This window comes from Ochotona princeps, chromosome 2 (assembly GCF_030435755.1).
Source record: "Ochotona princeps isolate mOchPri1 chromosome 2, mOchPri1.hap1, whole genome shotgun sequence".
Taxonomy (NCBI): Eukaryota; Metazoa; Chordata; class Mammalia; order Lagomorpha; family Ochotonidae; genus Ochotona; species Ochotona princeps.
The window spans coordinates 82,524,928-82,551,908 of record NC_080833.1 but is presented as its reverse complement, the minus strand read 5'-3'; positions in this window follow the sequence as shown (position 1 = coordinate 82,551,908).

Genomic DNA, 26,981 nt, shown 5'->3' with positions numbered 1-26,981 from the left:
GCACCTCATTAGGAAGCCCCTTACAGACTAGAGGAGGGTGGTGTTTATATTTGATAATGCTGTCATCCAATTATCAGGCCTCATTAGCAGGAAATTATGGATTGGGGGCTCCCTAATACAATAGATTCTTGGTGAAACTCATCCAAAAATTATAAAGCTTCCTTAAAGAGAAGTACTGCAAGAAGAAATGAATTTAAGCAACATCTGTTCAGAAAAATAGAGATGGGCAGCTACTGTCATCAGTATGAATTTTTAACCTCATTTGAACCGCAAAGACTTTGTCACACTGTGTGAACCATTGTAATTATACTAACATCGTGAGGTAAGTTTCAGCGAATTATTTCTCACCTGCAAGTCACCTATGCCAGCTCTCTCTGGACAGCACACCTCTTCTATAGTTTCCCACACCAGCGAAAGACATTTCAGTCATTTCCAAGGGTCAGTTCCTATCTGCCTTGACCTGGTCTGTGGCTCCTGGGGACGCTTGTCCTCCATCACCTGAAAGTTGGGATTCTGCTGCAGTTAACACCTCATCATTAACATTATCTGTTCATAGCCAGCTAGCCACGCTAGTTCTCAAATCCCTTCTTGGTGTATCAGTTCTACTTGGGTCAAAAAAGAAGAAAAACTCCATTCTGTAGAGGAATGTGCTGGAATGATTATACAGCTAGGAGGGCCAGGCCAGAAATACCAACAGAGTCCTCTGCAGCTTACATCTTCCTTGTCCTGTTCTTTTTGTGAAAGCACCTTTAAACAACCTCTGATGCCCCAAGGACACCTTGTGCAAAGTGTTAAGGTGAATGAAAGAAACTCCTGATTTTCCTTCAGAAAGCGTGTGCTTCTGTTTTGGGGTCTATGCTAATAACTGGAGTGCAGGTGGGCTGCTCAGAATCCTGGGTTCCAGGTAGCCTGGGGTCAGCATATCCTGGGGTATGTGAATCTCAGCCCAGGCCTCAGAAGACTCCCTCTTATAGTAATATAGTGTGACACTGATTAATTTATTTTCCAAATATAATATTGAAGATAATATCTATTGCCATGAATGTGACTTTGGAGGAAACTCAGGGTACAAAGAAGCTGCCTACAAATAATTTTATATATCCATATCCATATACATATACATAACTGCTATCCATCTTTCTATCTATTGATACATAGATAGTTTATATATCTATATTATCTATAGATATATCTATATAGTTTATATAGATATATAAACTATGTGGGATCCTGAAGAATGAGGGAAAAAACAGAGATGGTGTGGTTGAATGGAAAGGTCTTGCATAGACACTCATCTACTCATATACCTTCATTCTATGTACACCCAGTGATGGCAATTTCAACACAAAAACAGATACACTGCACACGAGGACGTTATGGGGACTTTCCCCAACTCTAGATTTCTATGTAGCACATTTTTCAGTCCCAGCTATGGAAGAAAGAAAGGCATGGGCACTGACAAGGGATTTTGTTCAAGTTCCTGACATTTTCACTAACAAACATCAAGCTACTGAACCTGGACAGTTAAGGAAGATTGTAATATTTGTTTCCGTAGGCAATGTTAAAAAAAAAGGGGGGGTGGGAAGAGGGACGGCCTGGCTCAGTAGCTTATTGGCTAAAGTCCTCAGCTTGCACACACCCTTATCCCGTATGGCCACTGGTTCATGTCCTGACAGCCCAGCTCCCCATCCAGCTCCCTGCTAGTGGCCTGGAGCAAAAGTGGAGAATGGCCCAAGGCCTTGGGACCCTGCACTGGCATGAAGACCCAGAAGAAGCTCTTGACTCCTGGTTTCTGATCCGCTCAGCTCCGCCCGTTGTGGCCACTTGGGGAGTGAATCATCGGACGGAAGATCTCCCTCTCTGTCTCTCCTCTTCTCTGTATATCTGAATTTCTGATAAAAAATAAGTAAATCTTTTTTTTAAAGGTGATACTTTATAAATCCATTATCGTAGAGTAGCTTGCCTTAGATTGTCTTGCTCTCTTCTTCCACTCTAGTTGATATTTATACGTCTATTTCTATACTTGTCTGTTCTCCATTGGGACCAAGAGAAGCATTTGCAGAACACATAAATAAATGGTCAGAAGTAGAAGTTGAGTCTATAACAAATGGAACTTGACTGTGTATAATGTAACAATTTATGCTATAAACAATCTCTTGATGCTGTAAAACTGAGTGAATATATATATATAGAAGAATGAAATTAGATCCATATCTCTAGTATATAAAATCTACTCAAGATGGATCAACATCCTAAATTTTAGTACAGACAGTATAAAATTGCTGGAAGAAAATGTAAGGGAAACACTCCAAGACGTTGATGTAGGGGCTGACTTCTTGAGTAAGACCTCTAAAAGCCAAATAAATTGTACCACCACCATATTTATGAGTACTGCTTACAACAGCTAAAATTTGGAATAAACCAATGTATACATTGTCAGATGAATGGGTAAAGAAAATGTGATATACACACAATGAAATATTATTCAGCTTTGAAATTAATGATATTCTATCAACTGCAGTAAAATTAGCCTAACTGGAGGATACCATAGCAAGCGAAATAATCCAGAATCAGACTACAAATACCACATGTTCTCACTAATATGTGGGAGCTAAAATTTAAAAACAAACAAAAATTTTAAGAAGAGAGGTATCTGTGTGCCCCTATCGTTGCAAATACAATTTTGTAAATCTTTGTTTTATACTTTTGTCACACAATCATTAAAAGTATTATAATACAGTTTCAATCATCTGTTATTACCTTAAAATTGACTGTAAAAAAATAATATTGGGGCAGGTGCTTGGCCCAGGGATTGCAACCAGTAAAGATACTACCCCACATCTAATCGCCTGAGTTCTGTGTGGGCCTTAAACTCATATTCCAGACTCCTCCCAACACAGCCCTTGAAAGTAGCAGTAATGTTTCAAGTTTTTGGGTTTCTGCTATGTCTTGGGGGATCTGGGTTGTGTTCATAACTATTGGCTTTAACACTTGCCCAGCCCTGGCAATTGTATGCACTGGCACCCCATGACATCCGTTCATGTCAAGGCTGCTCTACTTCTCTTCTGGTTCCCTACTAATGGCCTGGGAAAGCAGTGGGGATGGTTTGGGCCCCTGCCACCCATGTGGTAGACCTGGATGAAGCTCCTGGTTGCTGGCTTCAGCCTGGCCCAGTGCTTGCCATCTCAGCCATCTGGGGAGTGAAGAAGTGAATGGGAAGTTCTCTCTCTCTCTCTCTCTCTCTCTCTCTCTCTCTCTCACTGTACCTATGATTTTTTAAAAAAGTAAATGTATGTTTAAAACATAACAGAAAAAAGAAAACACGGAGACATTGATGGAAAATAGTGATTTCTTTTGAAAAGTCCAAATCTTAGAAACTGTCAGCTCTGGCACGAGGAGTTAGAAAATGGCAGTGATTGCACTGCAGTCTCTGGTTTTGCATACAGTCACATCCACTTACCAATCATGTAGTCCATAGCTGCTTTCGTGCATAATAAAGTTGCATAATTTAGCTATAACAGAGATAATATAAAAATTCCTAAACTAATTACCACATAGGGCATTATTGGAAAAGTTTACTCATTTTTGAGCTAAAATCAAATACAGCTTTCCCTCTGAATATGCTGTGAGTTCTCAGGTCAACAGAATCTCCGCACCGTAGACATCACACCTTGGTTACCATTCCCTTGGCAATCCTGGGCCTTGCAAGCCTGGAAGTTTCCTCTCTGTTCACAAGTGTTTGTAACTGCTCAAGTAGGCCCATGTTTTTCTGTTTCTCCCTTAACCACACCACTTTCACTGTCAATCAAAACATCCACCCACGTTCTGCTGCCCTGCTCGAGCTGTGGAATGTTTTCTTCCCATGTAAGTTTTATTCGTGTTGTTTCTCCAGGGCAGTAACACGTTTTATACCTCTTTTGCATGCCCCAAGGTTTGGCACTACATGAATAAATGGGCAAACACTTGTAAATATTTTTAGCTAATTGTTGTCAACCTGGTATATATTAACCTTAAAAAAAGGATGAAGAGTAATAAAATAGATGCTTTGTTTCAGGAAGCGAATATGAACATTTCTTATCCAACAACTCAATGAATCACCTATACTCAGTGATCATCTGGTACCCAGGATCACTGAACCACTTGACTGCTATCTGTGAGCAAGGGCAGGATACCAGAAGAGGTGTTGCCATTTGCCCACAGGAATTTATCCCGTCTATTTGATGGTCCAAGTCAATTTTTGATATTCCATGTCTTTGGCAAAACTCAATCTATACAGTTATGTAAATGGAATATGCAATAACAACTAGAGAAAAAGAGAAGCCTGGACTCTTGAGACTTCAGGCCAGAATATTTTTTTTTCCTCTAGGCAAAGGAAACAGAAATAAATTAGTGAGACATGATTAGATGTTGGAATGTTTGCTGACATCACTTCCTAACAGCTGGTGAGTCACTCCTTCCAACAGATTCCCTTTCTTCACTAATGTTCTAATGATTTCTGCCTCTAATATTCCCTACAAAAATGCCCTTTCATGGAGCTGGTTTTGTGGCACCTGCAAAGCTGTCAGCCCGTATGGGAGGCCGGTTCAAGTCTTGGTTGTTTAGCTTCAGCACTCCTTGATAATGTACCTAGGATGTACAGTGGAGGATGTCCCACATACTAGAACTCTTGCCAACCATTTGAGAGAACAGATTGGGGTTTCTGGCTTTCAGTTTCAACCTTACCTATCCTAGGCCATTGCGGCCACATTGGTGAGTGAATCAGATGAACCAGCAGATGAAAACTCTCTCTCTTTCTCTCATTTTCTCTCTCTCACTTCTTCCCTCTCCTCATAAATCTGCCTTCCAAATTTGAGAAAGAAAAACACTTTTACAACGACATCTTCCTTCTTTACACTATGCCATTACCAGCATTCTTGTTTAACTTGCGACTGAGAGTCTTGTAGATTTTTAATGTGGTCTTTTCCATCTGCTATGATTTGTAAATATTGAATTTCCAGCCTGTATGTTGAAGAAATCTCATTCACAAGAAGAAAAGATAAAAAAGGAGAGTAATCCTAGATTTACCCCAATTAGTAGTTACATTACTGAAGAGGGGATATTAACACACTCACTCAGGTAACCAAGCTGAGCAGCACTTTAAGATAGGAGCAGATAGAAATCCAAATCCCCAAAAGGATGAAGATCTGGTGATGCAGAAATGTGAGTCCCCATGATTATATTGTAATCACACAGGGAAAATCATTTCTCATATTGCATCCTTGTGGTTCCTCATTGTTCAAATTATTTCTAGATTTTAAATCTTAGCTTCAGAAAAGAAAAATAGACCAAGTCTGCCTTTTTTTAAGGAAAGAAATCATTTCAGCCTGCCATGGCTGTTGACCTCAGTTTCAATGGCCTTCGTTTTGTGTGGGAGCCCATCAGGGCTCAGTGTAGAAATAAAGGATGGCCATCCAAGGAGCAGATGCACAGAGGTAGAGGCTATGGCTAGAAGTGATTGGTTATACATAGTTAGCTCACTTCATTAGATCAAAGTGAATCTGTGTTCTCTTATTGTTCTTAGTCTGTCATCCACAAAGCTCCACAGGTTTCACATTTCAGGGTTTTGAACATTTTAAGAAACTATATATATAAATATATATATATATATATACATATAGCATGCTATATATATGGTATACTATATATAGTATATATATAAACTATATACATATATATCCTTTAAATTATACATTTACATAAGGTCAATTGGGTCTATGAGAGTATATTAATATTAACATTAATATTTAGTCATTAATATTTCCAGAATAACACATGTACTATTCACTCTGAAGACAAAGACTCTATGGTAGACTCATATCACATCAATGTAGGGGGCCCCAAATGGGTGTTGATCACAGCAGCTTGCTGGCAAATTATGATCTCTTCCCACCAAAAACTCTTGTTTGTTGAAGCTTTTCAGATTTCAGAAATGCAGAAATGAGATCATGTGCACGTGCTAACAAAACAAAACTGTTAGTCAATGACCACCAGTCCTTGGCAGCTCCCTGGTTCTGTCTCTGCGATGAGAAGCACTGTTGTGCACAGGAACATGACTCAGGTGCAGACAGGCGCCTGAGGTCTTCTTTCCTCCCACGTTGCAGACAGAAGGGGTCCAGACAGTTTTTGTGCTGCACATCATCTGCATTCGGCCACCTCCAGCAATAAGAGATGTCTTTCCCCAAAAAAGGTAGTGTCACTTTTTGACGATCCACAGTGAAAAACTTTCCGACACTTCTTACTTTATTACTAAACACTACAGGGCACCAAAGAAGACTTATTAGTGATAAAATAGTTGAAAATCATAGCAGCAACAATGGTGCTACCAGTAATCATAAATATTTATTGACCCATCATATACCATTCTTTTCCTTGTTTTGTTTACATGATCTAAATTAATTTCAAAATAACTGGTGATGGGCCCGGCGGTGTGGCTTAGTGACTAAAGTCCTCGCCTTGAACGCGCCCCGGGATCCCATATGGGCGCCGGTTCTAATCCCGGCAGCTCCACTTCCCATCCAGCTCCCTGCTTGTGGCCTGGGAAGGCAGTCGAGGATGGCCCAAAGATTTGGGACCCTGCACCCGCATGGGAAATGTGGAACAAGTTCCTGGTTCCCGGCTTCGGATGGGCGCGCACCGGCCGATGAGGCTCATTTGGGGAGTGAATCATTGGATGGAAGATCTTCCTCTCTGTCTCTCCTCCTCTCTGTATATCTGACTTTCTAATAAAATAAATAAATCTAAAAAAAAACTGGTGACATAGACACTAGTATCACCTCCATTTTACACATAAGGATGTTGAAGTGCCAACAGGATACTTTACAAACTGACAAACCTAAAATTCCTGACTATTGGTAAAATAGTCATGGTCAATTGAGTTAGACCTGGATGTATCAGTCTTTATTCCGTTCAAGAATCCTCTTTCTCAGCCTTTAGGATTTTAGAGGAAATTATGCAGGAAAATAGAAACCATATCTCTCTAGGGGGAAAACAACTTCTTCTATGACTTTCTCACTTCACTTCATGAGAAAACATTGCTCACCCTTCCAGTTTTCTTGTTTCCACTAGATAAAGTCCATGATTATGAATTACTGAAAGGAATGAGGAAATTGAAGAAACAAATCTGTTGCTTTGGAAACTCTGTAATAAGCGGTTCAGTAAAACAACTAGCCCAGTGATTCTGAACCAGAGAGTAAATGTCAGTAATCTTTAGTAAATATAATCAGGTCAAAATTAAGGGATGGCCTAATTCCTATTTAACACAAGTTGAGTTCAGAACTCAACAATGACAGATATCTTCCTTGTGTTCCCCAGAAGCACATTTTTGTCTGTTGAATTTGGACATTATAAAATGTGCCTTTTTTTTCTATTTACACTAAAGAAATATTTTCAGGGTCTGGCACCAGGGCTCTACAGGCTAATCCTCTACCAAAAGGCACTGGGATCCTATTTGGGTTCTGCTTCTAGTTCTGGCTGCTCCACTAACCTTCCAGCTCTCTACTTGCGGCTTGAAAAAGCAGCAAAGGGTTGCCTAGATCCTTGGCCACTGTATCCATGTGAGAGACTTAGCTGATGTTCCTGGCTCCCATCTTTGGCTCAGCTCAGCTCTAGGCATTGTGGCTACTTGGGGAATGAACCAGCAGATGGAAGATCTTTCCAATCATCTCTCCTTTTTCTATAAACTTGCCTTTCAAATAAAAATAAATAAATATTAAAAACATGTTTTCAGCTATAAAAGCAATTTGAAATGCGTTCAAGTGTGTGTCTCCATCCACAAGTACAGAAGCTAGAGACAAAATTCAGAGTAAAATTAATGTCTATAAAAATTCTTACACTACCATAAAATTAAAACAAACATTTTTTTAGCCTCTAATCATAAATGTTTAACATCCCCAAATCCTGTAATTAAGAAACAAACTCAAAAAGAAAAGCATTACATTAGTAAAAAGGTAGTCAATAATCAACTTACGAAAAATCCCCTCCACTTTCCAAATTCCCTTTTCTGTTTTACATGAATGACTAAGTAACTAAAACCCATCCGTTGCAAGAACATTTTACTTATTTATGTATTCTTGAGACTTTCTGCAATTGCCATTCCTATCTGCCCTTATTAGAAGAAATGTGAAACATAGTTACCAAAACTGATAATGTGCAACACAGTAACCAAACAAAGTACCAACAATACTACCTCCAATATCTGGGAAGTAACATTGCACAGGAAATTAGTTAACAGTACCATGCAGATTAGAGCCAGAGGATGAAATCACCCAATTTGATTATGTGGATAATGACATTGTTGTCCTGATTCTAAAGAGCAAGGAATAGCTAATGTCTATGTAAAGAATGACCATAGTCATATTAATAAGTAAGATGATCCTAAGTGACCCAGGATCTGATCAAACTATTCCTACTAAAGAAAGAAAGGTGATTGTGTAAAACAGATAATTAGCACTCCACTCATACTGATTTAAAAAAACTATTCAAAGGAAAAAGCAATGAGTATATTTATCAGGACCCTCTGTGTTATGCTAGGATTCACCTGCTCTTGGAAGGACCAGAAGGAGGCCATCGCCTGTTTTGGACATTTCAAGAAAATCCCTGTGCCACTAGCATTTCTCACTCTACTACTATTAATTAAAATTATCCACCTTGGCCTTATAGCCATTTTAAGGTATATAGCAGCCGGTCCTGTATATAAACTAAAATTGAAATGTCAATGAGCTAATCATAGGTTGTGGTTAAGAACTTGCTTTTTTTTTTTTTTTTAACATACTGGTTACTCAAAACCATGTCAATTCCATAATGTTGCAAATTGCTGTTGATGTTACATTGGGACTCTTAATTGACTGTGATGATATTCTACCAGCTCTAACTTCAGACCAGAAATAGTCTCCCCAAGAAACTGTTCAACCCATCTGGACAATAAGTAGCTGGACTCCATGCTTAGTATATGTTTGCAAGGAAAGAATCTTGATTGAATTTAAACTGTAATACTGCATCAAGGTGGAGGAATCCACCAGGGGGGAGGGGCGTGGGGAGAGGTGGGGGAATTCCCATAGCCTATGAAACTGTCACATAATGCAAAATAAATATTAAAAAAAAATTATCCACCTTGGAGCTGATTAAACCAGGCAAAAATTCATCAACTAAGGAGACAATATATCTGAAAAAGTCATGCTAAGACATAAATTTTCTGTGATATAAAGTAACCTTCCTGCAAAATACAAAACAAATAGATATATAGGTAAACAATTCGATGCATATAGTTTCACAAATGCACTGTACAATGGAGACGAGAATATATGGAAGTGAAGAAATGTTGCATACATCTCTACTCTCTCTGGGAGAGAACTCGTGGGTACCTGAGCTCAGATCACAGAAACTAGTGGAGCAGATTTTTTGGAAAGATGCCTAGTGAGGGTGGCAATGAACAAGACCAAGAGGTCACGATTGCTGCCCAGGGACTAGAAGAAGATGAAATCAAAAGGTTTATCAATGAAGCTGAAATACCATATGGATCTTCATTACACTCTGAAATTCATCTATAATGTGGGATGGATTTACACATGTGATAAATTCAGTAAATTTTAATGAGCTCATTTTCACACAAACATTAATAGGATTAGAGAACAAACTACTACTTACATTATTACATTTTCATGAGGTTTTAAAATTGAATTATTTTTACTGTGGTGCTGCTGTTTGAGGTGGTGGTGATGGTGTTGTCTCAAACAAAAGGCATTCTTACTGACTGGTTGGATAATAATGTGTTTGATAATTACCCTAATACTCCATTTGATCATATTCTGTTTTATATGGCTTCTCTCAGAAAGATTTTTTTTAATGGTATGTGGTTACTGTTTAGATCCCTCTTAAGATTGGACATCGGTAAACTTATTTTATAGGGTTTATAATGTACAAACATATATCCGTCTTATGCTACTGGTCTATTTATTGGATTAACTGGAAGGATTTGATATGAAAGCTTAGGATGATATTGAAAATACATCACTTCTATTGTAGCTAAGAAAATCAGCTTTTGAATTAAAGACCTTGTATTGGGCATTATGTGTAGAACTTTACCTTTTTATCACAGCTATTCTTTGTTACCATGACAACAGAATTAACCATTTCATTAATATCAGTGAGAAAAGACACAGATTTATGCATATCTGACTTTGATTATACTTCCTGTCCAAACTACAAGGTCTTTGGCATGTTTAGGACCTTGTTTTCACCCGCCTCTCTTCCCAATATTTTGCTGAATGTTTCAACAGGATTTTTAAAGCAAAGCTTTGTATTTTTAAAATTAAATTTCTAGTGGTTGCATCGGTTTGGCTGCATTTAAGTGTCCCCTGAGTGGCGAAATGAGCTTCAGAATCTGAGGCTAGTGAAAGCAATGGGAAAGGAAATGTAATACAAAAGGAAAGTTACCTGTTATAAGAAAAGTCAGCTGTTTGTTGGTTTTTTTTTTTCCTTCTTTGGGGCTCCACTTGGTGAAACCGGTGTTACTATAAATACTGAAGAGTAATCCCTCATCAAAACGGGTGAGCCAGCTGTTTCTGTTGCTAGTGAAAGTAGGCAGTGTACTGATTGCAATTGCGATGAAAAGGCAGACAAAAATGTCCTATGACAAGTAAAATCCATTATTTTGAAAATAATTCCTCAAGAGGATAATTTTGTCCATTCCCCAAAAAGCTAGAAGGCTCTCTGCATGTTTATATCTAGCTTTTCTTTTGAAGGAAGAATACATTCAAACATAAACTCTATGTAAATATTCATATGTTCAAGCCCAATGCAAAAACTCTGTGACATTAGAATGTCACGAGGAAGCTAATCACATTATTTTCCATTCCTGTAATTTGAAGATTTTTTAAAATAAAGATAATTATTTCCCTCAGAATTCAATTGAACATATATCTATGCAATTTTATAAAGTACTTACAGTCATGTACTGATTTTGGTACATCTTTTTAAAAAGCAGATATTTGAAGAGAGTATTATAATCCCCATTATACAGTTAAGGAAACTGAGACTCTAAGAAAACTTGTATGAAATTCCGCAATTACTAACTTGGATTTGAAGCTTAATCTGTCGGGCTGAAATCCATTAGGGAACAGTGCAGCCCTCGGCTTTGTTTCTGCTCATATAAATATTGTTATGATACCTAAAATATTTACATTCTTCCAAGGTAGTTTATGTAGGAATAGGAAAAAAAAAGTCTGAAGGATGAATATTTGTGATACTTCAACTTATGCGGTAAGAAAAAAATCTTTAAATCAAGAAAGATTCTGTGAGGCTGAATGTACGTACATTTAGGGTGGAATAAAAGCCCTCTACCACCAAGTATTAAAATAAAGGGCAAGTCGTTTCATGGAACACAATGAGTCTTTGAATTTTCTGTGAGATAGGAGAGGGCTAACATCTCAAAAATTTCCATTTTAAAAATAATGGCTTTATTAAGATACAATTCCCATATCAGAAAATCTATGCATTATGTAGCCTTTTGTGTCTGATTTCTTTCACTTAGCATGTTTTCCAAGGTCAGCTGTGTTGCAACATGCACAGTATTCATTTCATTTTGCTTGTTTGTGCTAAATGTATTTACCTGAAAGAAAAAGAGATCTTCCATCAGGTGGTTCACTTCCCAAATGATCCAGAATGGTCCATATCAATAAAGCCAGGAACCAAGAATTCTGTATGAATCTCTGAGGTGGGTGTAGAGTCTCTGTTACTTTCCCAGGTACAGCAATAGGGATCTGAAGCACAGTGTAGCAGCCTGAAGTTGACCTAGTGTTAGTATGGGACACTGGTGTTGCAAGTAGCAGCTTAACACACCATGCAATAACAACACCACCTTCATTTTATTTGCTGCTATTTCAGGATCAAACAGTGATTATATAAATAAGGTAATGAGGGCATTCTTTTTTTTTTTTTTTTTTTTTTTACCTTGTTCATTTTATTTTATTTTATTTTATTTTTTAATTTTAAATTCATTAATTACATTGTATTATGTGACACAGTTTCATAGGTACTGGGATTCTCCCCACCCCTCCCCAAACCCTCCCACCATGGTGGATTCCTCCACCTTGTTGCATAACCACAGTTCAAGTTCAGTTGAGATTCCCCCATTGCAAGCATATACCAAACATAGAGTCCAGCATCTTATTGTCCAGATAAGTTCAACGGCTTCTTAGGTATACACTCTCTGGTCTGAAGACAGAGCCAGCAGACTATCATCCCGATCAATTAAAAGCTCCAACATACCATCAGCAAAAATTTACATCACCATGGAATTAATTGACATAGTAACGAGTAACCAATATGGTAAAAGTAAATGCGATTTCTTATCCACCTTCTGTGACCACCTCATTGACATTTCAATTTAGGTTTATACACAACATATAACATTCATAACATAACTTGTTATACATAACATCGTGTCATCTTAAATTAAGGCAAACATGTGGTATTTAACCTTTTGGGATTGGCTCATTTCCCTTAGCATTATGGTTTCCAGTTTGGCCCATTTGGCCACAAAGAACTGCATTTTGTTTTGTTTAATAGCTGAGTAGTATTCCATGGAGTAGATGAACCATAGCTTTCTTATCCAATCCTCTGTTGATGGGCATTTTGGTTGCTTCCATGTCTTTGCAATTACTGATTGTGCTGCTATGAGCATAGGAGTGCATGTTGGTTTCTCATAAAACAAGTGTTCTGGATATATTCCTAGGAGTGCTATTGCCGGGTCATACGGTATGTTGTATTTGAGTTGTTTGAATGTTCTCCATACTGATTTCCATAGAGGCTGTACCAGCCTGCAGCCCCACCAGCAGTGGAGTAGGGTTCCCTTTTCCCCGCAACCTCGCCAACAAGTGTTGTTGGTGCTTTTATTCATGTGGGCCAGTCTTACTGGCGTTAGGTGGTACCTCATTGATGTTTTAATTTGGATTTCCCTTATTGCCAGGGAACTTGAGCATTTTTTCATATGTTTATTTGCCATTTGGGTTTGTTCCTTTGTGAAGTGTTTGCCCATTTCCCGTGCCCATTTCTTGAGTGGCTTGTTTGTTTTGACATTTTGGTTGTTTTGTAGCTCTTTGTATATTCTGGAGATCAGCCCTCTATCACCTAAGTCGTGTGCAAAGATCTTCTCCCATTCTGTGGGTTGCCTTTTTACTTTGTTGATTGTTTCTCTAGCTGTACAGAAGCTTCTTAGTTTGATGAGGTCCCAATTGTTTATTTTGGTCTTGATTTCTACTGCATCTGGAGTCTTTTTTAGGAAGTGAGGGCCTACCCCTAAGTGTTCCAGTGTGTTTCCAACATTTTCTTCCAAAAGTTTGAAGGTTTCTGGATGTAGGTTTAAATCTTTTATCCATTTGGATTTGATCTTAGTATATGGTGAGAGATGTGGGTCTATCTTTTTGTTTCTGCAGGCTATCAACCAGTTGTCCCAACAGCATTTATTGAACAGACCTTCCCATTTGCCTGGGTTGTCGTTTGTCTTTTTGTCAAAGATTATTTGGCTGTATTTCTGTGGGTTCCCATCTGGTGTTTCTATTCTGCTCCATTGATCTTCTTCTCTATTTTTGTGCCAGTACCAGGCTGTTTTGATAACCACTGCCCTATAGTATGTCCAGAGGTCCGGAACTGTGATTCCCCCTGCTAACTTCCTGTTCTTGAGAATGGTTCTAGCTATTCGTGGTTTTTTGTGTTTCCAGATGAACCTTTGAATCATTGTTTCCAGGTCTGTGAAGAATGTTTTGGGCAATTTGATTGGGATTGCGTTGAATGTATATATTGCTTTTGGCAGTATAGACATTTTAATGATATTGATTTTACCTATCCAGGAGCATGGGATGTTACTCCATCTTTCTAGATCTTGTTCAATTTCTTTTTTAAGTAGTTTGTAGTTTTCCTCGAATAGGTCTCCTACATTTTTGGTTAGGTTAATTCCCAGATACTTCATGCTTTCCTTTGTTACTTTGAATGGTATCTTGCTGGTTAGATCTTTTTCCAACTTGGGGCTGTTAGTATACACTATGGCTGTTGATTTTTGTTCATTAATTTTGTACCCTGCCACTCTACCGAACTCTCGTATAAGTTCTAGTAGTCTCTGTGTTGAGCCTTTTGGCTCTTCCATATAAAGAATCATGTCATCTGCATATAGTGAAAGCTTGACTTCTTCATTTCCCATTTGGATTCCTTTGATTTCTTTTTCTTGTCTTATGGCCTCAGCGAGTACCTCTAGAACTATGTTGAATAGCAGCGGAGAAAGCGGACATCCCTGTCTTGTTCCAGATCTCAGTGGGAAGGGTTCCAGTTTTTCTCCATTCAGTATGATGCTGGCATTGGGTTTTGCATATATTGCTTTGATTATGTTGTGGATTTTTCCATCTATGCCTACCTTGGTTAGGGTCTTTAGCAGGAAGTTGTGCTGAATTTTGTCGAAAGCTTTTTCTGCATCTATTGATACTATCATGTGATTCTTGTTTTTCAGTTTTTGGATGTGGTGTATCACATTTATGGATTTGCGAATGTTGAACCATCCCTGCATTCCAGGGATGAATCCTACTTGATCTGGATGAATGATCTGTCTGATGTGTTTTTGAATTCTGTTGGCTAGGATTTTGTTGAGAATCTTAGCATCAATGTTCATCAAAGAGATAGGTCTGTAGTTTTCTTTCTCTGTAGGATCTCTGCCCGGTTTTGGGATTAAGGTAATGTTGGCTTCATAGAATGAGTTTGGAAGGGTTGCTTCCTTTTCTATTGTTTTGAAGAGTTTGTAGAGGATTGGAGTTAGTTCTGTTAGGAATGTTTTGTAGAATTCTGTAGTGAAGCCGTCTGGGCCTGGGCTTTTCTTTGTTGGGAGGTCTTTAATCACTGATTCAATCTCTGCTTCAGTTATGGGTTTGTTCAGGTTGATTGTTGCCTCTGGGCTAAGTTTTGGCAGGTTGTGTGAGTCTAAGAACTTTTCCATTTCTTGGTGGTCTTCTGATTTGTTGGAGTACAGTGCTTTGTAGTAATTTCTGATTATGTTCTTAATGGTTGTAATGTCTGTTGTTATGTTGCCTTTTTCATCTTTGATGCTGTTAATTCTTGCTTTCTCTTGTTTTTTCTTTGTCAGACGGGCCAGCGGGGTGTCTATTTTGTTTATCTTTTCAAAAAACCAGCTTTTTGATTCGTTGATTTTGTGTATGGTTTTTTTTATTTCTATCTGGTTGATTTCCTCCCTTGTTTTGATGATTTCTTGTTTCCTGTTGTGTGTGGGGCTCATCTGCTGCTGCTTTTCCAATTCCTGGAGGTGTGTGGTTAGTTCCTGTATTTGGCGACTCTCTTGGGCCTTGACATGAGCTCCAATTGCGATGAGTTTACCCCGTAGCACTGCTTTGGCAGTGTCCCACAAGTTTTGGAATGTTGTGTCAGAGTTTTCATTGGTTTCCATAAATTTTTTTATCTCATCTTTAATTTCTTCCCTGACCCATTGTTCGTTTAATAGCATATTGTTCAGCCTCCAAGAGTTTCTATATTTCCTGGGACATTTTGAATTGCTGATTTCCAGTTTCATTCCGTGGTGGTCTGAGAGGGTACATGGTATGATTCCTATCTTTTTGAAGTTATTTAGATTTGCTTTGTGTCCTATCATGTGGTCGATCCTGGAGAAGGTGCCATGCACTGCTGAAAAAAATGTATAATCTGTGGTCTTAGGATAAAAAATTCTATAAATGTCTACCAAGTCTAGTTGTTCTAATGTTTGTACGAGCTCTGTTGTTTCTTTGTTGAGTTTTTGTTTTGTTGATCTGTCTATAGTTGTTAGTGGGGTGTTAAGATCACCCACTATTATTGTGTGTGTATCTATGTCTCCCCTTAAGTCTGTAAGTAGTTGCTTCACGAAGCTAGGCGCATTGGAATTAGGTGCATATATGTTCACGATTGTAATTACTTCTTGATGGATCAGTCCCTTCACCAATATATAATGTCCTTCTCTGTCCTTTTTGATGTCTGTCAGCTTGAAGTCTAGGTCATCTGAGATTAGAACAGCTACGCCAGCCTTTTTTTCTCGTCCATTGGCATGAAATGTCTTTTTCCATCCTTTCACTTTAAATTTCTTACAGGATTTTCTGGTTAGATGTGTCTCTTGTAGACAACATATAGTTGGGTGCTGTTTGATGATCCATTCCGTTAATCTATGCCTTTTGATTGGTGAGTTTAAGCCATTTGTGTTTAGAGATAATATTGAAAGGAATTGGTTTTGGGCTGCCATGAGTGTAAGTATGCAAGTGTGTATTTGCGACTATTAGAGTTCTTGATTGGTTGACTTTTCTTGTATGGATTTTAGTGGGGAGGTCTTCCCATTTGCCATCTTTGATTTTGGTTTGTATTTTTTCTTTCTGGGTTTAGCACCTTCCTGAGGAGATTTTCCAGAGCTGGTTTCGTGTTGATGTATTCTTCGAGTTTCTCTTTACTGTTGAAGTATTTGATTTCATTCTCGAATATAAATGAGAGCTTTGCTGGGTACATTATTCTTGGTTGGCAGTTGTTTTGTTTCAGGATTTGATAGGTTTTACCCCATTCTCTCCTTGCTTGGAGCGTTTCTTCTGATAGGTCGGCTGTGATCCTGATTTCCCTTCCCCTGAAAGTAATCTTATCCTTTTTTCTTACTTGTCTTAGAATGGTTTCCTTGTATTCACTTGAAGGTAGCTTGAGGACCACATGTCTGGGAGACGATTTGTTTGGGTCGTATCTCCTGGGGGTTCTTTGCCCTTCCTGGATTTGTGCTGGATTTATATTTGCAATATTCTGGAAGTTCTCCTGTATTATCTCATTGAGCACCCGTTGCAAGCCTGTCTCCTTTTCCACTCCTTCGGGAAGGCCTATTATTCTAATATTTGATTTTTTGAGGTTGTCTTTCATTTCCTGTATGGACCTATTGGCTTTCTCTAGATTTGTCTCCAACTGTTTGATGAGCTGCTGCCTTTCATTCTGATTGTCTTCCAATTCTGATATTCTGTCCTCTGCTGTGTTCATTCTGTTGGTTAGGCTTTCAATTTTGTGCTCTATATCGAGGATTCCCTTTTTGATTTGATTTATTTCTGCAGTGATATGGTTTTCGAATGCCTTAGACTCTTCCCAGCGCTTTTCACTCTCTCTGACGAATTTCATCATTAGCTTCTTAAAGTCCTTATCTGATAGTTCCTCTATGTCTTCATCTTGCATCTCAGATATTGAGATTAGTTTTTGGTTGTATTGGGAGGGAGTGCTTGATCTTTCCTCTGGGTCATTGCTTTTTCTGATACTTCTCCTCATTGTGTTTTTGCTTCTTGTTGTTTTGAGATTTTAGCGGTGATTCAGCTGAGCCGGCTCTGGTTTGGGGTCTCCGGCTGAGCCCAGCAGGGCTTACTGCCTGAGTCACCAGCTGCTTTCAGGGTCTGTAGATCACAGCCCTGAGCTGGGTCAGGAGGCTTTGTGGGCCAGCCCTAGTGCCAGGCCCCTTCCCCTGTGGCTCCCTCTCAAAGGCAGTGCCCTACAGATTCACTCTGCTGAGCCGCGCCTGGGCTTTGGGTCACAAGGCTAATACAGCGGGGGTCTCCGCCTCAGTGCTGAGCCGAGACTCTCCTTCAGGGCTTGAGGTTAGCACAGCAGGGGCTCCTGCTGCTCGGAGTCTAAAATCCCCAACCCCGGCCTGTGCTGGGCTGGAAATCTCCGCGGCCCCAGTGCCAAACTCGGAAGCGCTGCTCCGCTGAGGGCTGCAACACCGCAGGCAGGTCTTTCCGAGTGGGCTCCTGCTGGGAAAACCTGTCCGGCCAGTTCAGCTGAGCCCGCTCTGGTCAGGCCTCTCTAGCTGAGCCCAGCTGGGGACTCTGCCCTGAAGAAGCCACTTCCTCAGCTGCACTCTCTCAAGGGTAGAAGCTGATCTCTGAGAGGCACAGAGCCCTTGAGGTGAGATATGCCCCCACTAGTCTGCTCCTCTGCCCAGGACGTGAGGCCCTGTCGAGCGTTGCCCAGCCTCTGGGGCTTAGGGCGAGTCCAGCAACAGGATCCACTGACTCTCCCACAGCCAGTCCACAGCTCAGAGCCGATACGGGGATCTCTGAGCCCCAGTCCCACAGCGCCGCTCCTGTTCCCTCTGCACTCTCCCTCAGCCGCTGAGCAGCGGGTAGGCAAGCCTCTGGGAAATCTCCCCTGCTTTTCCTCCACTTCTGCAGGGATGATGCACCCAATGATCAGTCCAGTAGCCTCCTCTGGGGGCTCCTGCCTTCCAGGGGACTGGTGCCCCTGTCGGTGTGGGCGCCTATCCTTCCAGCCGCCTCTGTTTTCCCTGGGGCGGTTGAGCCTCCGCCGCCTTCCCCCTGCCTGGGATCGTGACTCACCAGGTTTCTCGCGGCGTGCTGTATTTTCTTTCCTACTTTTTGCGGCTGTTCCTTCACGCTGTGTAGATCTTCTTGCTTTAGTGGACTCCAGTGACCTTCTCGTTCTTCTCCCTACAGTTTCGCACCTCCTGGCCTGTTTCTCTGCTGGATCGGCTCCCCTCCTTCCCTACTCCACCCTACACCAGCTCTCTGCAGTCGGCCATCTTTTTTTCTCCCCTTTTTTTTTTTTTTAACAGTTGCTTCTCATCTCTGCACAAGAGGGCAGCCTTTCACCAAAACTAAGGAAACACTTGGCCAGAACTCTTTCCTACCATACGTAGTGACCCCTCCCATAAAACTTTTAAGGAGAGGCATTACCTGGATTGAAAGAATGAAGAAATTATGAAACAATTCATTACATGTATTGTCAATCCCAGAAAATGCACATCCAGAATGCCACATAAATGTTTGCACTTTCGGTGACATTTTGACTTTAAGGTTAGATAAATGTTGGAATTTTTAAATCTACTCTGAACAAGAATAAATGTCCTAACTTAATGCCTGAGATAAGATATTTTTCAAAGACAAAACTACTCTGGCAATCAAATAACCACTCAATTCTTAAAAAAAAAAAAAAAAAAAAAGCACTTCTTTCAGTATCTCACGTGAATTACACTATTTTGTTTTCTTACTGGCTACCCATAATTAGATTTCAAGGTTTCAGAGTCAAAAAGCCAAAATCAATTTGAAATGTGTGATACTTCATATTGGAACAATTACAAATTTAAATTACAGAATTCAGTCAAAAAGATTGACCAAGAAATTAAGAAAAGCCTGAAAGAGTTGTTATATGCACACACTTTCAAAATAATTAGATACACTTGACAGGAAATAGATAGCTTAAATGCCTTATGACAAAACCCAAATGTTATTAAAAAGGGAGGGATTAAAGTTAATTTGTCATGCAGAAGTTAGATGTAATGATCTTAGTGTCTTAAAGATATGGAGAAATACTCATAAATTTTATGGCGTTTAAGCAAGCCACACACTCTTTTAAAGTTTATGGAATGTTCACAGGAAATTACTGTCTCAAAGAATATAAAGGGTGTGTGGGAAGGATTTTCATCAGTTGTTCTCCACAGAGATAGACGCACAAACAAGCAGAAATTGGTTTAATAAAACAGGAGAGATTTCAACTGGACATGGGCAGAACTTCTTGACTGCCATGGTGATAAAGAAAAATGGGAAACCTTTTCAATAATTTTTCAAAGATAACTGTCAAAAATATCTAGTGACATGGATAAGAGATGTGTTTTCTTTATTACTTCTATTTTGAAATTGTGAACTAGACAGGGAATTAATACTGTATGTGTATACACAAAATCCTGTTTTATGAATGTGCAGATCTAATGCACACACATAATCCAATTAATTATATGTATATGTACATAAAATCCTATTTCAAGCAGTTTGTTTTTCAATGAAGCGCTAATTTCACAATAGTTCACAAGCTAACAAGCTGAACAAAATCAGCATTACAACCTGTTTCGGGTTGTACATTGTAAAAGGCATAAGTATATTTTAAGAGATAATTGGGTGTCCACCTGACTTCTGTTTTCCTTTAGATAACATTTACTTATTGAGAAATTAAAAGGACAGTCTATAAGCCATAAGATTAAAGTATCCTTCCATTTTTATTTGCTCAACCTATTTTACAAAACTAAGAATCCAAATACTTAAAGACAATAGAAATCAATCTCACTCTTTGAAACATACTACAATTAACTCAGGTTGACTGAATCGCATTTCTGCAAAACTGCTTTTTCTGAATGATTTTGAGGCAGAAACTCTATGTCCTATTATCATTTTCATAGTTTATAGCAGGACTAGAGACATGGATTATATAATTTTGCATAAAGCTTTTCCATAACCTTTAAGAACATTTACTTAATTTGCTTTTTAGCAAGTCACATCAACCAAATACAGACTCTTCTTCAAGAATAAAATTCCATTCCAATCAAATGTTTACTCATTTGTACTACATTTAAGAGACTATCAGGTGCTACAGAAACAGCTGTAAAAAAAAGGGGGGTAGGCACCATTTCCTAACTTCTGGAGATTATCTCTTAGAGAATATAAGAAAATTGGAAATAGTTGACAATTAAATTTAATTGTAGGTGCAGTAAGTGCTTCACAGGAGAAGTTTGGGAATTTCTGAATAATATAAATGTGAGAAGATCACATTTTTATTGATGGGAGTGTGTGGACACATTTGACTGACATGAAGAATTTTTTTGATAAACTGAGTTCCAAAGGAGAGCTGGAAAAATCCAAATGAGGAGCTCTTAGAGTGAAAGAGTGGTGGGTGGGGAATTGCATGGAAATAGGAGGGCACAGCCATGCAACGCCCTAGGCTAAACAAGAAAAGCATGGAAATATCCAGAAAACAATTTGAGGCGAAAGTCCCAAGATGTGTAGATGATGTGAAAACATCTCTGATCAAAGAGCCAAACCGTCATCAAAACAAAGAGATGTAGGCCAGATGCAGACAACACCTGCCACTGAAAGGCTCACTTGTTGTTAGTTTTCCCCATATTTTCAAGCACTGAAACTATGGTAGCTTTTCACAACTTATTTCTACAGATCCAATCATCTTAAGTGTATGTTATTCTCCACTCTCTAGAAAACTTGATGTGCACTGTAGCACAGTTTTTCTTTTTTGACCCCTGTACAGGCATCCCTTTGAGGGTTTAATCATAATGTGGGACATTCTCTATTAGAGCAATGTTTAAAGGGAGGCATAAAAATGCATAATTCTTGAGCCCATTGTAGACTTGGATCTTTACAACAAAATAAAAGCTCTGAATTAAACTATAAGGCATTATGATTCTATAAAATAAATTAAATAAATGGCCAGCCTGGGTGTTTTACACAATTTATTGTTGCCCTCTGCAGTCAGTGCTACATCTCATTAGTGGCTCTGTCACTCATGAAAAATGTAGCACCCATCAACATCAGGCATTAAGTTAAAGCATGTGGCCACACATCAAATATATATTTTTTAATTATGGGAACAAGCCATAAAACGGGAGTGTGTGTGTGTGTGTGTGCATGCCGTGAACTGCAAAGAGCATTCAGAACTCTCTGAGCCTCTTCTTGTTTTCTGCTGTTTTACCAAAATGGGAAATAAGATACACTTCCCATCCTTTCAAACTTTTTTCTCTCTACTGAGTTTTTCTGCTTGCATTCATTGCAATCGTCCAGACTTTGCCAATTTTTTTTCTTCCTGACATTTCATTTTTAATTAAAAATGACATTTTAATTAAAAGGAAACATATGTAGAATAAACAGAATAGCTCACCAACAGCAGAGAGATGGGCTGTCCTGTCAGCTGTTTTAACCTTTCCGGCTCATGAAAGTCTGTACTGAGCTTTGCCACAACAGTTGCCAAGGCACAGAAGGAAAAAAGAAAGATGGTCATCGAACCAGGATCTACCTATATCCAAAAAATTCCAGTAAGTGCAGGCTGTGGAGAAGAACCAGGGAACACTCATTCTGAACTCCACTATTTAGGCCTTTCAGCACTGGGAAAGCCAGTCTTTCTTCTGTTCAGAATATTAAGCTACCTTTTTGGTAAGAGATCCCAGTTTTACTTTTCATGTTTACAGATGGCCTGATTTGGCAATCTTAAATGCTAAGGGAATTAGAAATCTGGCAGGAGGTAAGCATAGCCAAAAATAAAGTATTACAACTAAAGTGAACTGCCCTTCTATGAACATCGGCACCTGGACAGTTTACACTTTCCAAGGGCCTGTTCACCTGCTGTATCACAGCTGGATGATAGAGTCTGCAGATGTTTGAGCATCAGCCCTCCTCATGGAATGAGCTGGCTACTTGTGCAGAAGCATATCACAGTGTGGAAGGATGTGTAGCAAGACCGAATGCAATAACATAGACAGAAGCCAGCAGAAAAGAAACACTGAGGGAAGGGCAAGTTGGTGATTCACCAAGAAAAACACCAAATAGCATGAATAGGCTTTTGACCTAAGCAATGGCCTACCAGCTGATGATGATGCAATTTTCACTAGATAGACTGCACATCTTCTGACAAGTACAAGTGCACCATGACAGGCAGAAAACAGTCATGAAGGGTCATGATAATTACACACTGACTCGCAAGAGAAATGAGAGAAATAGAACACTGTGGTACCTGGTAAATGCAAATGATTTATCACTCTATTCAAACAAGAATTTGGTAAGTCAATTTATTGGTGATTTTGTATCTAGAAATTAAAAAAAAAGATGTGTTGAAGTCCTCTCAGTCCCTCAGAATGTGACTTTGTTTGAAACTAAGTTTGTTGCACACATATTTCATTTAGTTAAAATGAATTCACTGCAGAACAGGGTAGAAGTCTAATCCAGTACGACTGGTGTCCGGTAAGACCAGCCTATGAAGTCAAGCATGCAGAAATAATGCCTTATAACGGCAAATTCGGAGACTGGATTTGTGTGACTGCAGCCAGTGAAGGCCAGAAACTGCCAGCAATCTGCCAGAAGCCGGGAAGAAACGAGCCTACAATTTTCAGCAGAAATGTGGCTTTGCTCACAACTTAATTCTGGACTTCCACCTTCCCAAAGATGAAACAATAACTTTTATTATTTTATTCCACCAAGTTTGTGATACTTTGCTATGAGACTACTAACCAACAGATACCATCTGGGTCTAGTTATAATACTATTTTACAAAAAGAAAACAGAGGCCTAGAAAAATGAAATGGTTTCTTAAAAATCCTATGGCTATGCGTGAGCCAGAATCACTCCGACTCCATCCTGTTCTCTTCAATACATGTTATAGTGATGCCTCCAGGCTTTTAATCAGTTATCTAAATCAGAGTTACATGAAGGCAGGAGTTAATGTTCGACAAGTCTCTGTACCAACAATGTTAATAAAATAGGTGATGAAAGCTACCTCATGTTAAAAATAATCATAAAACCATCAACATGTAGTTTTTTAGCCATTATGTGTTCTGTCAATACTTCTTTAAAACTCCCTTTAGGGGCCTGGCACAGTAGCCTAGTGGCTAAGCTCCTCACCTTGCATGTTATAGGATCCCATATGAGAGCCAGTTTGTATCCTGGTTGCTCCACTTCCCATCCGGCTCCCCGCCTGTGGCCTGGGAAAGCAATAGAGGGTGGCCCAAGGCCTTGGAACCTTGCATCCATGTCAGAGACCCAGAGAAGGCTTCTGGCACCTGGCTTCAGATCAGCTCAACTCTGGTCATTGCAGCCACTTGAGGAGTGAATCCAAGGATGGAGCATCTTCCTCTTTGTCTCTCCTTCTCTCTGTAAATATGACCAATAAAAGTAAATAAATCTGTGTAAAAAAAGAAACGCTTTTAGGATCTCACGTTGTGGTGCAGTGCATTAAGTCGCTGCTTACAAGGAGGGCATCCTACATCTGAATGCCATGTCTAAATCCTAGCTCCTGTGCTTCTCGTCCAGCTCTCTGCTAAGGGACCTGGGAAGGCAGTTTGTGATAGCCCAAATACTCGGACAACTGCCACCCAAGTGGGAGACTCCTGGCCGCATCCTTGTGGTTATTTGAGGGAGTGAACCAACATATAGAATGGTCCCTCGCTCTCTCTCCATCCCCAAATTAATAAACAAATAGATCTTTAAAAAAAACCTGCCTTTAGAGATCATCTCATCAATCAAGGGAAAAGTGGATGCATAGTGATGGCAAGTACATTAGAATGCCAGGAACGGCAATGCAGAGCTATGTACCTGATGTACATTCAAAACTAAGAGCTGTGCTTGGAGGAGAGTACAGAGGGGTATCCTAGTGGGTATTCATGCTAATGTTATCCAACTGAATATGATTTAAAAGGAACTTTAATAGCAGTGGTTATTTTTTAGTGGTTTCTTCAGAGAAATTGTGTAAGAGGCCTAAGCTTGTTAAGATTTCAGTGCTGAATCCATGGAGTTAGTGTTCATTCACATAGCAATCAGCTGCCCAGTTACCTAAAGTAGGTATGTCAACAATGAAAACCAAAACCACCTCCATACACATACTGCACACTCATTACAGAGCTAAAGTAGGTATGTCAACAATGAAAACCAAAACCACCTCCATACACATACTGCACACTCATTACAGAGCTACTCATTCTACTCAAATAAAACTTGCTGTTAAAATCACCATGCATTTCCTGCACTGTTTTCAATAAGACTTTTATCAGCCCAAGACACTCCAGCTTGGTAATGATTCAATTGTTCACGAAAAAACTGCATCCAGAACTGTAAGATCAACAGACTGAATCCTAAGATTCCTTGACACTCTTTCATTAAAAATCCTGACACTTCTGTAATCCTGGATGACTTAAATGGTAATCCTCATTAAATCTGAATGAATATCCCACATTGAAATACCCACTTCAAACTAAAGCTTCAACCATCAGCAACCTAATCCTTGCTTTCCCACTTCCCTGTTGCTTGCCAGTGTCCTACAGAGGTGATGTTTTCACTTAGCTGGGTGCATAAGGCACTGAATTGCATCTCATCAGCAGTTGGGGCAGGTAACATCTGGGATGCTAGCATTTCAACATTCAGTGATAACAATAGTGGACCCAGAAAAGGAATATATTTGGAGTCCAAATAATAATTGTTGATTTTTAATGTGTGCATGACATCACGAAGTACAAAAATCCTTTACAGGCAGTTTTAGAGGACTTAGAAGAAAAACTTGCATAGAAGGATTCACCCTAAGAGCTTGAATATGGTGAGGATTCAGAGTGTCAAGGAATCTCAAGGTTCAGTCTGTTCATCTGGGGCAATCATGAGATGGTGTCATAGGAAAGAAATGGGACAGAGGATCTGAGCCATATATGAGATATGCGTGGGTATGGACGAGCCGTGGCTGGGCTGAAACTCTCAACAGCAGGAACCAGAATAGATTGAAGAGCGGAGCTGGCCGAAGGACCTGCTGGAATGCGTGAAGCCCGACACCATGAAGGAGTCGGAGGGAGGAACCTGAACAGTTCCTCTGACAGGACACTGACTCTACAAATAAACGCAAGAAGCATGGAGGTAAATAACCCAGAAGAGGCTTTGGAATGTGACCCACTGGAATACACTTGGCTCGGGTTGGGGCAGACCAGGCTGAGTCGGTTCACGTCATCCACTGGCAAGCCCAAGTGCTGAAACTGTGTGGGGGCCTGGCCGGGTTTGGTTGCGATAAAAAAAAAAAAAAAAAAAAAAAAAAAAAAAAAAAAACAGTACAAAACACAAAATGCCAAGGTGAAATGGCCTGTGCTAGCAGGGAATGCAACACCCGACCAGCACTCCTCCCACTGCTTTAGGTGAGGGACGAGAGTGTGATGGGCAGAGCCGGGGAGAGATGCGATACTCATTGGTTCCAACAGAGGTCGGGGCTCAGAAGAGAACCAACCCAAGGGTTAAAACCATCAGCTGATCGGAGTGATGGATGGTGGCGGGCACTGTGCTTACTAGTAGCACATGTAGGAGCCTGGACTGGGAATGCCTCAAAGTTTTTTTTAGGGGGATTCCCCTGAACAAAATGGAGGAATCAAAGCATTAATCAAAAAAAGATGGAAAATGGAGTAGATGAATCAACCACCTCAGCTTTATGCTTGCAGCGGAAAACTGGACAAGGGGAAACCCTAAGATGGACCATGTCAATCAGTGGACTCTGCACCAGCCTCATCATACCTGGACTGTTGCTGATGATATGTTGGAGCTTCTAATTGATCGAGGTGACGCTCTGCTGGCTCTGCCTACAAACCTGAGAGGGCTGTTGAACTTGAACTGGACAAGTGGGATGCTGGACTCTGTATGGTGTAAACTTTTAATTTGGGAATCTCAACGGAACTTGAGCTGTGGTTATGCATCAAGGTGAAGGAATTCATGATGGGGGAAGGGTTTAGGGTGAAGGGGGGGGGAATCCCAGTACCTATGAAATTGTGTCATGTAATACAATGTACTTAATGAATAAATGAATATTAAAAAAAAAAAAACCAAACAGGAAAAAAAAAACAATGATGAAAAGGCAGGAGATCCAGTTATCCAAAGGCAGAAAATTTTTGAGAAATAAGAAGTGAGAAGGACTAAATATTGCCTAAAAGACAGCACAGACATGCACCTATGTCATAAAGATTGTGAGGTTTCCTGCAAAGTATCCTCGATGTGAAGAACTAACTCAAAATCTAATCATTTACTTGATTATGTTTCCTGACTACATAAAATGACTTGAAACTCTTTGGGGGTAATTTTTGCTTAATAAATGATCATCAATCTTGCGGACACATATACCTGACTTCATGGGAATGAGAGAGACACTAGCTATATCAGGAGAAAGTAGTTTCCATAAAAATAAATAGTACATTCATGTAAACCACACTATAAGAACATCTTTTAATTTTTAAAAAGTTTCCTGAAACTTCTTAATTATTGAGCCTGTTCCATTCTATTCGTTTAACCTTTGATGACAATAAGCTCACAGTATGATTTTCTGCTTATTTCATAATCATCTATTAAAACAGTGGATCAATTATGCAAGTCAAGTTGTTATCTCAATCTCCT